The 11799-nt window shown below is 50.6% G+C and overlaps 1 non-coding gene across 1 annotated transcript; it reads right to left on the reverse strand.

Annotated features, from left to right (window-relative positions):
• Positions 1–1846: 1846 nt before the first annotated feature.
• Positions 1847–1921, reverse strand: Trnaa-agc69 (transfer RNA alanine (anticodon AGC) 69). Its single transcript has one exon. It is a non-coding gene; the product is annotated as a tRNA-Ala (tRNA).
• Between the last annotated feature and the right edge of the window lie 9878 nt (positions 1922–11799).

Below are 11799 nucleotides of genomic sequence, written 5' to 3' on the forward strand. Positions count from 1 at the left end.
TACCTCCTCTTTTTCCTCCTTCTCGTCCATCTTTTTCTCCTCTTTCTCCCTCCCCTACTCATGTTCTCTTCCTTTTCCTTCTCTATTTCCTCATCCTCTTTGTTTTTCTCTCCTTTCTCCTTTCTTCCTCCTCTATCACTTCCTTCTTCTCTTCCTCTTCTGCCTTCATTTCCTTTCTTCTTTCTCTTCCATCCCCTCTTCCTTCTCTTTCTCCTCCCTTCTCCTCCTGCTCCACCTCCTTTTCTGTTCTACTTCCTCCTCTTCATCCCCGTCCTCTTCCCTTTCCTCCTACTGTCTCATTCTCTCCTTCCTTCTCTTTCCCTATCTCTCTTGCTTCTCTTGTATCTCCCTAATCTCATCCTTCCTGCCCCCCATTCTTCTTCATCTCCTTTTCCTCCTTCCTCTCCATCTCATCCTTCTTCCTCATCTTCTTCCGTCTTCTCTTCCTCCCCTTTTCCTCTGCCTTTGTCTACTCCTCTTCCCCCTTCCTCTCCCTTCCTTCCTCTCCCCGTTCTCCTGCTTTCTCCTCATCACCGTCCTATTTCATCTCCTCTCTCTCCTGCTCTTCCTTCTACATTTCCTCTTCCTATCTACTTCCTCCTCCTCAGCCTCCTACCTGGACTTCATTTCTTCATTTTCTCTATCTCCTTCTTCTCTCCCACACCCCTTTACTCCTCCATCTACTCCTCTACCTTTTCTCCAGCTCCTCTTCCTCTTTCTTTCCACCCTTATCTCATTTCCTCCTCATCTCACTGTCGTCTCCATTGTTTTCTCTGCCATCTTTCTCAATTTTGTCCTTCTACAGCTCTTCCTGTGTCTCTCCCTCCTCCGCCCTTGCTTCCTCCTCTCACTTTACCTGCTTCCTGCTCTAGCGTCTCTCTCCAGCCCCTCCCCCACCCTCTCCTCCCCATCCACTTCTCTATTCCCTCAGTGTCTCTTGCTCTTCCCCATCTCCCTCCTCCTCCTCCTCCTCCCCATTCTTACCATCTTTCCTCTCTTTCCTACACCTCCCCCTCTTCCATATTCTTCACCTTTACCTCCTACTGCTCCTTTATCCCCATCTCCTATGTCTGTCTCCCCCTTCCACCTCCTTTTCCTCATTCACCTCTTTCTCCTCTGTCTTCCTCACCCACCCCTCCCCTGTTCTCTAACTCCACAGTCTCCTCACTCCTGTTCTTCCCCATCTCCCTTTCCATTTTCTTCTCCATCTTCTTCACTATCCTCCTCTATGGCTTCCTTCTCCTCATGTCCTCTCCAGTCTCCTCCATCGTTTCCTCTTCTATCTCCTTGCCCTGCTCCTCCAGCACCTCTCCTTTTCCTTCATCGCTTTGTTCACCTACGCCTCTGCCTGCGTCTCTCCATTCTCTCCCCTTCATCCCCTTCCTCATCGCTGCTGTCTACTCTCCCTCCTTCGCATCCTCCCTACTTGCTTCTCTTCTGCCTTCCCTTCCCCTCACCCCCCTGCCTCAGCGCCTGCCCTTTCCTTCTTTACCTTCACCTCACTTGTTCCTCCCACCTTTCCTTTGCCTCACCTTCTCTTCCATCTCCTTTGGCTTCCCTTCTACCTCCTCTTCCTCCTTTGTCTTATCTTTCCTACTCTTCTCACCTCCTCCCGCTGCTCTGTCGTCTCTTTCTTGTTCTCCTCACCCTCAACTGTCTTACTTTTCTCGCCGTCTATTTTTCCTGCCACTCTTCCTCTTCCACCTCTTTCTCCTCCATTTCTTCTTCTTCATATCCTAATTCTTTCCATATCTTCCTGTATCTCCTCTTTGTCCATCAGCTACATATCCTCCCCACCCTCTATTTCCTCCTCCATAGCCTCTTCCTCCATCTTTTTTTTTCTTTTTGTCGGAGCTGGGGACTGAACCCAGGGCCTTTTGCTTGCTAGGCAAGTGCTCTACCACTGAGCTAAATCCCCAACCCCCATCTTTTTTTAAAAAGATTTATTTATTTATTATGTATACAACATTCTCCCTTCATGTGTGCTTGCAGGCCAGAAGAGGGCATCAGATCCCATTACAGATGCTTGTGAGCCACCGTGTGGTTGCTGGGATTTGAACTCAGGACCTCTGGAAGAGCAGTCAGTGCTCCTAACCACTGAGCCATCCCTCCAGCCCCTCCTCCATCTTTCTTTCTCCTATCTTCTACTTCCTCTTTCTTTTCCTCTCACTTTCTCTTCTATCTCCTCCTCTACTTTTGAGTCCCCTTTCTCCTTCCCATCCTCTCATGCACACCTATTCCCTTTCCCCCCACCTTCCTTCTCCTCCACATCTCCCCTCTCCCTCCATTTCCCCCCTTTTCATCTCATCTTCTTGTTCTCCTTCCTACTTCTCTTTTTTGCTTCCTCTTTTCCCCCTCTCCTTCTACCTTTTCATTTACTGTCCTCTCATCCTCCTTCTCTCCGTCCTCAACCTCCTTTCAATTTTGGTTTTTCCTGTGTCTTCTTCCTTGTACGCCTCGAGTTCTTCCCTTCCTGTCTTCTCATAGTCCCCGATCCCTCCACATCGCCTCTTCCCACTTCTCCTGCCCCTTCTGTGCCCTGTTTCTCCCTTGTTAATCCCTCAACTGCCTGCTACCTCTCTCCTCCTCCCATCCTCCAAATCAGTCTCCACTTCTCCTCCTGCTCCCCCTCTTCCTCCCACTTCTTCCTTCTCCATATTTTCCACCCCGATCCTCCTCTACTTCTGTGATTTTTCTCTACCTCGTCATTGTTCATCCTCCCTCCTCCTAGTCTGCTTTTACCTCCATCTTCTCCCCAACCACCTCTTCCCCTGTGTCGTCCCACTTCCTCCTTCCCTTACGGATCCCTCTCTTTTCCCCTTATATTCTTCCTCTTCCCTCTTTTCATCCTCTTGTCTTCCCTTTGCTGTCTCCTTTTCCAGCTTTTTCCTAATTCTCCTTCTGTGACTGCTTTCCTTCCTTGCCCCCTCTTTCTCTTTTGTCTTTCTCCTCCCTGTCCTCTCATTCCCCCTTCACACGAGTCTTCCTTTCCTTCCTCTGCCTCTTCTGTTTCCTCTTTTTATTCCTCATCACCTTGCCATTTTCTAAAATTCTCTTCGTCATCTTCTTCCTCTTCCTGTGACCTCTTTCCCCCTTCCTTCTCCTACTTCTCTGGTTTCTTACCCCTCCACCTCCTCACCTTCTCCTCTCAGCCTCTCCCTGCATCTCCTCTCTCTTTCACTCTTCTCCCGTCTTCCTTTCCTTCCTTTCCTATTAATCTTTCTCCAACTTCTTGTCCTGTCTGCCTCTCCTCCTCGCCCTCCTTGCCTTCCTTCTCTTCAGCCCATCTCTTTTCAAGCTCCTTCTGTTCCTCCTCTCCCTTTCTCTGCACCCTCTTCCTCCACTTCCTCATCTTCTCTCCTCCTTCCCTCTTGCCCGTATCTTTTCCTGCCGCTCCGGCTCGCCCATCCTGTTTCGCTTGCTCTTCCTTTGCCGTCCATCATTCCTTCTTCCTTCTGACTTATTCCCTTCTTCCCTTTCCTCAGCCCTGTCCCCCACTCCCTCTTCTTCCCCCTCCCACTTTGTGTTTTCCTGTGCTCTCCCTTCCCTTTGCCTACTCATCGTCTCCCATTTCCTGTCCATCTTCTTTAGTCCTGTACAACCCCTCAGTATCATCTTTTAGTATTTTTCCTTCCCTCTTTTTTTCTTCCATCAATCCTCTCCTGCCTTCCTACCCATCCTTTATTCTTACTTTTTCTCTTCTTTTCATCATGAATTCAACTCTTCTTTTCCCTTATTCAATTTCTCCTCCTCTTCCCTGCTTCTCCTTCATTTCTCCTATCCCTCTTCATCCCTTTCTCTTCATTCCCCTCTTCTACCCTTTTTTCCTTCTATTCTTCCACATGCATCTCTATGGTCTTCCACACATCCTCTATCTTCTCTTTCCCCTTCCCCCTCTACCTCCTCTGTCTTCCCTCTACAGTGGTTTCCTCTACAGTGTCTCATCCAATATCTCCTGCAGTTCTTCCTTCTCTCCGACATCTCCTATTGCTCCTGCTTCTGTTTCCCCAGTTATTTCTCCTCTATCCCCTCCTCTATCCCCCTCTCCTGGCTCCTCTATCCCCTCCTCTACCCCCTCCCCTTTATCCCCCTCTCCTGGCTCCTCTATCCCCCTCCTTTCCTTTCACCTTCTCCATCACCTTTATAACCCCTTCTTCTCCTCGGTTCCCTCTATTCTCTCCTCTTCTGCTCCTCCTCCGTCTTTTCTACTCCTTTCTCTTTCCTTTCATTTATGTCCTTTCCCCCTTTTTGTTTCCCTCCAACTACTCTCTCTTTCTGACCACCTCTTTCCCCTCCTCCTCTATTCCCGCATCTTCCTTCATTCCTCCTCTATTTCTCCTCCACTTCCTCTCCTCCAGCCCATTTCCTGCGTCTACCTCTTCTCTTCCTTCCTTTCCTTTATCTCATCCATTCCTTTTCTTTTGCTGTCCTCAACCCCCTCTACCCCAATCTACTTCCTTTCTCTCCTAATCTCATCTATACCCCTCTTCCTCCCTTCCCTCCTCTCCTCCACCCCTCCTTCATCCTTTTCCTGTTTCCTCCTTCTCCATTTCTTCTGCTTCCTCCTTCACCTCCTGTATCCACTTCTCTTCCTCCTTCCCCTTCCCATCCATTTCTTTCTCTTCTTTCCTCCCCTTCTTCCTCCTCTTCCTCCCCTATCTTCCTCCTGTTTACATCTGTTTATAACTCTTCTGTCCTGGCCCTCTCCTTGGGCCTGTGCTTGTCTTCATCTCTCTCTCTCTCTCTCTCTCTCTCTCTCTCTCTCTCTCTCTCTCTCTCTTCCCTCCATCATCTCTTCCTTTATCCTCCCAACTCACTCTACTCTACGGCCTTCTCTTCCATCACCTCCCAGTCCCCTGCTTCCTTCTCTGCCCATCTCCTCTTCCTTTCTTCTCCTTCCCCTCATATCCCTCCTTTCCCCTCTCATTTCCTATAGCATCTTCACACCTTTCTTTATCCCCCTCCTTTTCTATATACCTTACACACGCTAATTTCTCCATCTCTCCTCCTCCTCCTCCTCCTCCCCCTCCTCCTCTTCCTTCTTCTGATTCTTTAAGAGAGGGTTTCTCTGTATAGTCCTGGCTATCCTCGAACTTACTCTGTAAACAAACTTGGACTGGAACTCAGAGTCCTGCCTTCCTCTGCTTCCTGAGTTCTAGGATTAAAGACATATTCCAAGTACCCTGCTCATTTCTCCATCACAACTGGCATTCCTGTTTCCTGGCCCCATCGTGCCCTCTCACCTGCTAGCCCTGTCCTAGTCTCAGAGGATGTAGGGCAGGATACCCAGGGCTTGATGTCCTCCTAGTTCCCTCCCCACAGTCCAGGCTTCTGTCTGTCTCTGGGTCCTAATCTGGGGACATAAAATGTGATCAAGAGTGCTCAGTCCACTTTGATCCCCCCACCCCCTCCACCTGCCCGTCTTCCTTGCTCTCTTCTCTATCCCTACTTTCTTCTCCTCCCTGGGCTGCCCATTCCCCCTTCCTGGGCTCTCTGCCGTTTGTTTTCTGTCCTTGCCCTCATGTTCTCACTGTTCTTTCTGGAATCTTCTGTTCCCCATCACTATTCTCTTTCTTCCTCCATTTTCTTTACAACCCAGACTCTGCTACCAGTGCTGTAACATCATCCCCTCCCCTGATGTTTTGTCTTTCCTCACTGAAACTTAGAAGCTGCCTTTAGCGTCTCTGCTGTTTATCTCCCTTGACCATTCAAGCCCTCTTTCTTGTCTCTGCTATTCTGTCTCTCCTCCCCTCATATCTATTCTGATCCATGGTGCTGATCTCCCCTCACCCCCTCCTCTCTCTCTCTCTCTCTCTCTCTCTCTCTCTCACACACACACACACACACACACACACACACACACACACACACACTGCTTCCTCCTCACTCCCTTTCTGGGTGTCCCTCACCGTGCTCTCCTCTGTCCCTCACACTCCTATGGTATTCCTTCTGGCCTTCCTGTCACTCCTTCTTGCATTGTCTCCCCATCCTCTCAAGGTGTGCATGTGTGGGGGGGGTGCAGAACAGAGGTCTACCCTAGGTGTAACCCATTTAAAACTTGCTTAGCGGTTGGGGATTTAGCTCAGTGGTAGAGCGCTTGCCTAGCAAGCGCAAGGCCCTGGGTTCGGTCCCCAGCTCCGAAAAAAAAAAAAAAAAGAATTATTTATGGGGCTGGGGATTTAGCTCAGTGGTAGAGCGCTTACCTAGGAAGCGCAAGGCCCTGGGTTCGGTCCCCAGCTCTGAAAAAAAGAACCAAAAAAAAAAAAAAAACTTGCTTAGCTTGTATGTGCATGTATGCATATGGTGTGCTCACCTATGAGGACATATGTGGAGCTAGGAGGTCAACATCTGGTGCCCTCTCTAGTTTTCCACCTTAATTTTCGAGACAAGGTCTTTCAGTGAACTTGCGACCTGCTGATTTGGTGAGTCTGGCCAGCCAGAAAGCCCTGGGAATCCCCAGCACCAGGGTTACTTCCAGATGCCTGCCACTGTGCCAGCTGCAGTGTGGGTACTGGGATTCAAACTTGGATCTTCCTGCCTGCATAACAAACGCTTTGCCAATAAACCAATCTCCCATCTCTCTTCCTGTTTTTCTTCCATCGTCTGACCTTTGACCTCACTTCCTTCCTCTTCCTGTTTATTCCCTTTCTCCTCTGCACCCTCCTTCTCCCCAGTTTTTAATGCCAAGGACCTCTAAGTGGGCTCCTCTTCTGCTCTCCCTGCCCCCTGCCCTGGTGCTGAGATCCTCAGGCCCCAAGAGGGAGGTGGGTCACCAGCGGCCACAAAATGTCATGGCAGGAGGCTGATCCTGATGCATGGCCAGTAAGTCCGAGTCCAGGTGTGGCAGGGGCTTTGTGACACTCTTTTTTTCTGTTTGTCCTGGATACTGGACACTGCCTGGAGGAATGAGACCTGGGAGCAGGAAGCAAAGGATGAGCTCCGAGAGAGGGAAGAGAGCTGCCTCCAGACACAGCGGTGAGTGGCAAGGCCAGCATAGCATGTAATCCCGAACTGGCCAGCAATGGGCTCTGGGACTCCTGTGAGACTGATGGAGGCTGATGAGACTGCTCTGTCCCCTGCCAGGCCCTCTATGTTCTTCAGGCGTCAGCAATGGAAGACCTCAGATGACTTGTTTTCCAGATGAAAACATCTGTACAACACCTGCAGGACACTGGAGACCAGCAGCTGCTAGGACAGAGGCTTCTTAGGACTGACTTGCCTGAAGGACCAACACTGCCCAGCATCCGCTGGTGTGTTTGGAAAGGAGCTAGTGGGACTCTGTCGCCACCTGCTAGCTCAGAGTGGAACTGCAACCCAGCTGTCTAAGGCACTGCAAACTGTTCCCAGTAAAGAACAGTTGGGGTGAGGGGAGCTGTGGAAAAATCTGTAGAAATAAACGTTTTTACTCCTAACACAGTACCATTCACAGCAAGTGTTTGTTTGTCTGAGACAGGGTCTCATGCTGCCCAGGTTGACCTTGAACTCCCTATGTAGCCAAGGATGACCTTGAACCTGATCCTCCTGCTCCGACTTCTCAGTGCTGGGATTACATTCTGTGCCATCGAGCCTGGCTTCAGATTCTGACTATGGTCTTACACCCGTTCACACTGAGTCACTCAACGATGAGTGTCCACATTCCAGGGAGTGGGCCCACGTGTACCAGGGGCTAGAACAGAATGGGTCTTGATTATGCAAACACGACACAAGACGGAAGGTAGGTACAAGCCACTGTGTGTGTTTCAGTTAGGGTTTCTATCACCGTATTGAAACCCCATAACCAACAGCAAGTTGAGGAGGAAAGGGTTTTCTCGCTTACATTTCAACTTCGTAGTCTACCACTACGAAGTCAGGAAGGAAGTCAGGACAGGAACTCAAACAGGGCAGGAACCTGGAGGCAGGGGCTGATGGAGAGGCCAAGGAGGGTGCTCCTTACTAATTGCTCATCATGGCTTGCTCAGCCTGTTTTCTTATAGAACCCAGGACCACCAGCCTAGAAACTGAACCACCCACAGTGGGCTGGGCACCCCCACATCAATCACTAAGAAAATAAAGCTGGGCATCGGTGATGCAGGCTTTAATTCCCACACTTGGGAAGCAGAGGCAGGAGGATTTTTGAATTGGAGGCCAGCATGGTTTACAGAGTGAGTTTCAGGACAGGCAGAAATACACTGAAAAACCCAGTCTCAAAAAAAAAAAAAAGAAAAGAAAAGAAAAGAAAAGAAAGAAAGAAAGAAAGAAAGAAGAAAAAAAAAAGCAAGCACTGTCTCAACTGAGGTTCCCTGCTTCCAGATGTGTCTAGCCAGGACAGTGGAGGACAGCTAGAAGCCCAAGAACAGCTCCGGCCCTTGTCAGAATGTTTCCAAGGGTAAGAAGCCTCCAGAACTTCAGGAGCTACACTGGGCAGCAGAGTTACATACAATATTAAAGTAGCTAAGGACAGGCTAAGGGCCAGCCTGAGGCTGGGAGCCAGGAAGGGGAAGCTTTCTGGGGAACAGAGAAGGGTGTCTATGCACAGGACAAGGAATGTGGGGTAGTCCAACCCCTGAGCTACCCTTCATCTTATGCCTGAGGCCGCAAGCTGGGGTAGACAAAGGGGCTGTGGCAGAGGGATGGGGGTGCCTGACGCACTAATTATGGGCATCAAATGCCAAGCCACGGTGAGGTGGGCTGGGACTTTGTCCTGTGGGTGCTAGAAACCATGAGAAGGCAGCAATGAGGTCGGTTTTGGTGGAAGAAGCCCAAGATGGGGTGGAAGGTGGGTGGAAGATGCCATGGGTGGGAAGGCCAGGGAGACAGCTAGACTGAAGGTCCAGGAGGGAGTGCGTGAAGCTCCCGGTCGGTGTCTTGCCACAGCGGTTACCTCCACAGCAGCCTTTAGGGAAGAAATAGTGGAGTAGGGTCTGGTGCAGAGCAGGGCCCTGTCCTGGGCCAGTGACAGCATTTCTAAAACAATATAGAAGCCACTGCGCAGGGAGCTGGGTGACAGATGAGGCTGCAGTCTGGAGGACCTAGGGACAGGGAAGCAAGGCTGCTGGAGCCACTGGTAGGAGTGCAGCTGAGGTAGCGTAGGAATGGGCAGCATGAGTGAGCGTGCATATGAGCACATTCAAACTCAGATCTCACTCAGCAAATTGTCTGGGCAAGCGTCCTGCAGGTACAGTGGTAAGAAAACAATGCAGGAGACTCACCACGATTGGCTGCAAACAAAGTAAGCTACAGGCTTTCACAAAACACCCTGCGGGACCGCTGCTGCTGTCTGTGCAGACAGCAACTGCCTCCCAGGAGGTGGCAGGGGACAGAGAGACTAGAAGGCTTTATATGGAGCTACTGCATCCACATCCCCGGACACCCTGGACACCGAGCTCTTCAGGCAGCAACAAGAATTAGTTTAGCTGGGACGGGGCGCAGGGAGCCTGACGGAGTCAGCAGAGGGAACACAGCAGCACTGGAAACAGCCTGAAGCAGAGGGAAAGCCGCCAGGTACAGTAGCCATAGCTCCACCCACTAAGATGTGGAGATGGCTCTGCAGGTGACTGCAGGCAAGACACTGTCTTCCAAAACATGTCCACAGTCTTAAATTACTCCACGCACACTTGCCATGACCTGCATGTAAGGCCAGAGGGCAGCTTGAGGAAGTCAGTTATCTACCTGCACCATACAGATCTGGCCTGAATTCAGGTCATCAGGCTTAGTGACACCTTCACCTGCTGTCCCAGCAGCCCCAAACACAGGCGCTGCATGAGAGCACATCTCCCAAACCCACCCACCCGTCTCCCCCTCCCCAAAATGAGAGGCCACACAAGTGTCTCAGCCAGGCTTCAGTCATGGACGTGATTACCTAGTTGCATCCATTTTCTGTAAAGAAGGCTTCGTCCATTCTTTTTGGCTGGAAACAACTCTGCTGTGTGTGCATTTGCTCCCCTCACCCACTTCTGTCACTGGGCACAGAGGGAGGTCCCATGTTCTGCAGTCATCAGTGTGGGAGCTCCTCTGTGGAATCTGACTGCCAGGACTTCAGGTAGCAGAGGCGGGTCAAACCTAGCTAGTGTGGAAGACTTATTGCCAATTTCTTGAGACCCTTTGTACAGACATCCACAGATGCTGGGGCAGTTTGCACTCCCACCAGCAGTGTGTGAGTTCAACATCATACACAGCCTCGCCAGGATGTTTCTTAGCTAGCTGGAGTGACACAGAATCTCAGTATATGCTTTTGTTGTTTGAACCCAGGGCCTCCTGGGTAATGGGTAGTGGGCAAGCACTCTGCCTGAGCCACACCCCAGGCCTCACTTGCCTGACAACCTATAGAATTCACCTTTACCGTCTGTTTCTCAAGCTTTGAGGGCAACCTGTTTGCTTCATGAGTGCATTTTCCCATTAAGCTGTTTTAGTTTCTGCTTGGTTTAGTTCTTTACACATACTGCAGTGTTTGGGCAGTACTGGAAACGGAACTCAGAGCCTTCCTTACACATAGTAGGCAAGCACCTAACCACCAGGCTACACCCCAGCCCACAAGGTGGCACCCAAAATTAACCAAGGGCTCAGATCAGCACAGTAAACCTTCCAGAAAAAGTGCCAGTCTGGGTCTCTGTAGGAATCAAGAAAGAGGGCAGCATGCAGTGGAAACACAAGGCCCAGCCTCTGTGGTTGTCATCCTCTGCTCACCACAGAAGAGTCAACTTCCATGAATAGCAAGGGGTTGAAAAATGAGCCAAACCCCTGGGACGAAGGCTGTGTGTCACACTGTGGCATGTAGGGGTGTCAGCAGCCACATCACCAGGGGATGCTGAGGGCAGAGAGGCTCCAGAAGGGGCATCACAAGGGAATGTCCACTGTGAGCTGGTGCTGAGGTAGCCAGCCTGCCTGCTGCTGAACAGGTGAGATGGGTGACATCTGCGCTTTCCTGGCCACCTAACTGCAGAGCTCACACCCGAGGATGGCCTGCTGGGGAGGCCTCAGGACACTTTCATGGGACTAGAGCTGCTGCTGTTCTGAGAAACTATAGAACCCAGAAAGCAGACCTGAAGGGGTGGGCCTTTTTTTTTTTTTTTCTTTTTTCTTTTTTTCGGAGCTGGGGACCGAACCCAGGGCCTTGTGGTTGCTAGGCAAGCACTCTACCACTGAGCTAAATCCCCAAGGGGTGGGCCTTTAAAGGTGCTGCCTGACCCAGACTGTTTCGCTCGGCTTCCTGTCTACCCCAACATGAGCAGCCTCCATTACAATTTGGCTTGCATGACCTAGGCAGGCTGGTCAGGCCAACCCCACAGGGGTGAGCCACACCCTCTGAACCCATGAGCCTAACCTGTCCTTCCTCCCCTGAGCAGCTTCTGTCAGACGCTGCATCTCCACACACAGATGTAACTGAAACTCCAGGTCACGCCACAGTCATTAGACTATGGAAACTGGCCTCACAGGCAGGTCCCAAGTGCCAAGGACAGCCTTGGTTTGGTTTTCTTCTTTGTTTTGAGGCAAGAGTCTTACATAGCTCAGGATAGCCTCAAACTTGCTGTATCACCAAACAATACCACAATACCATGAATTTCTGATCCTCCGACCTCTACTCCATGAGAGTTGAGCCTAAGTGTTGCCATCACGCCCAGGTGGCTTATGCACTGCTGGGGGTAGAACCCACAGCTTCATGCATGGAAGACAAGCATTAAACCCCATTGGTTCCTTAAGACAGGGTCTTGCTATGTAGCTCAGGCTAGCCTTAAAGTCACTACTTCATGGCTACTTCCAGGCAGCAACTGGAATGCTGGAATTCCAACTAATACCAAATGCACCAACACACTCCTCGTGTGA

The sequence above is a fragment of the Rattus norvegicus genome, chromosome 1 (genome assembly GCF_036323735.1).
Source record: "Rattus norvegicus strain BN/NHsdMcwi chromosome 1, GRCr8, whole genome shotgun sequence".
Classification (NCBI taxonomy): Eukaryota; Metazoa; Chordata; class Mammalia; order Rodentia; family Muridae; genus Rattus; species Rattus norvegicus.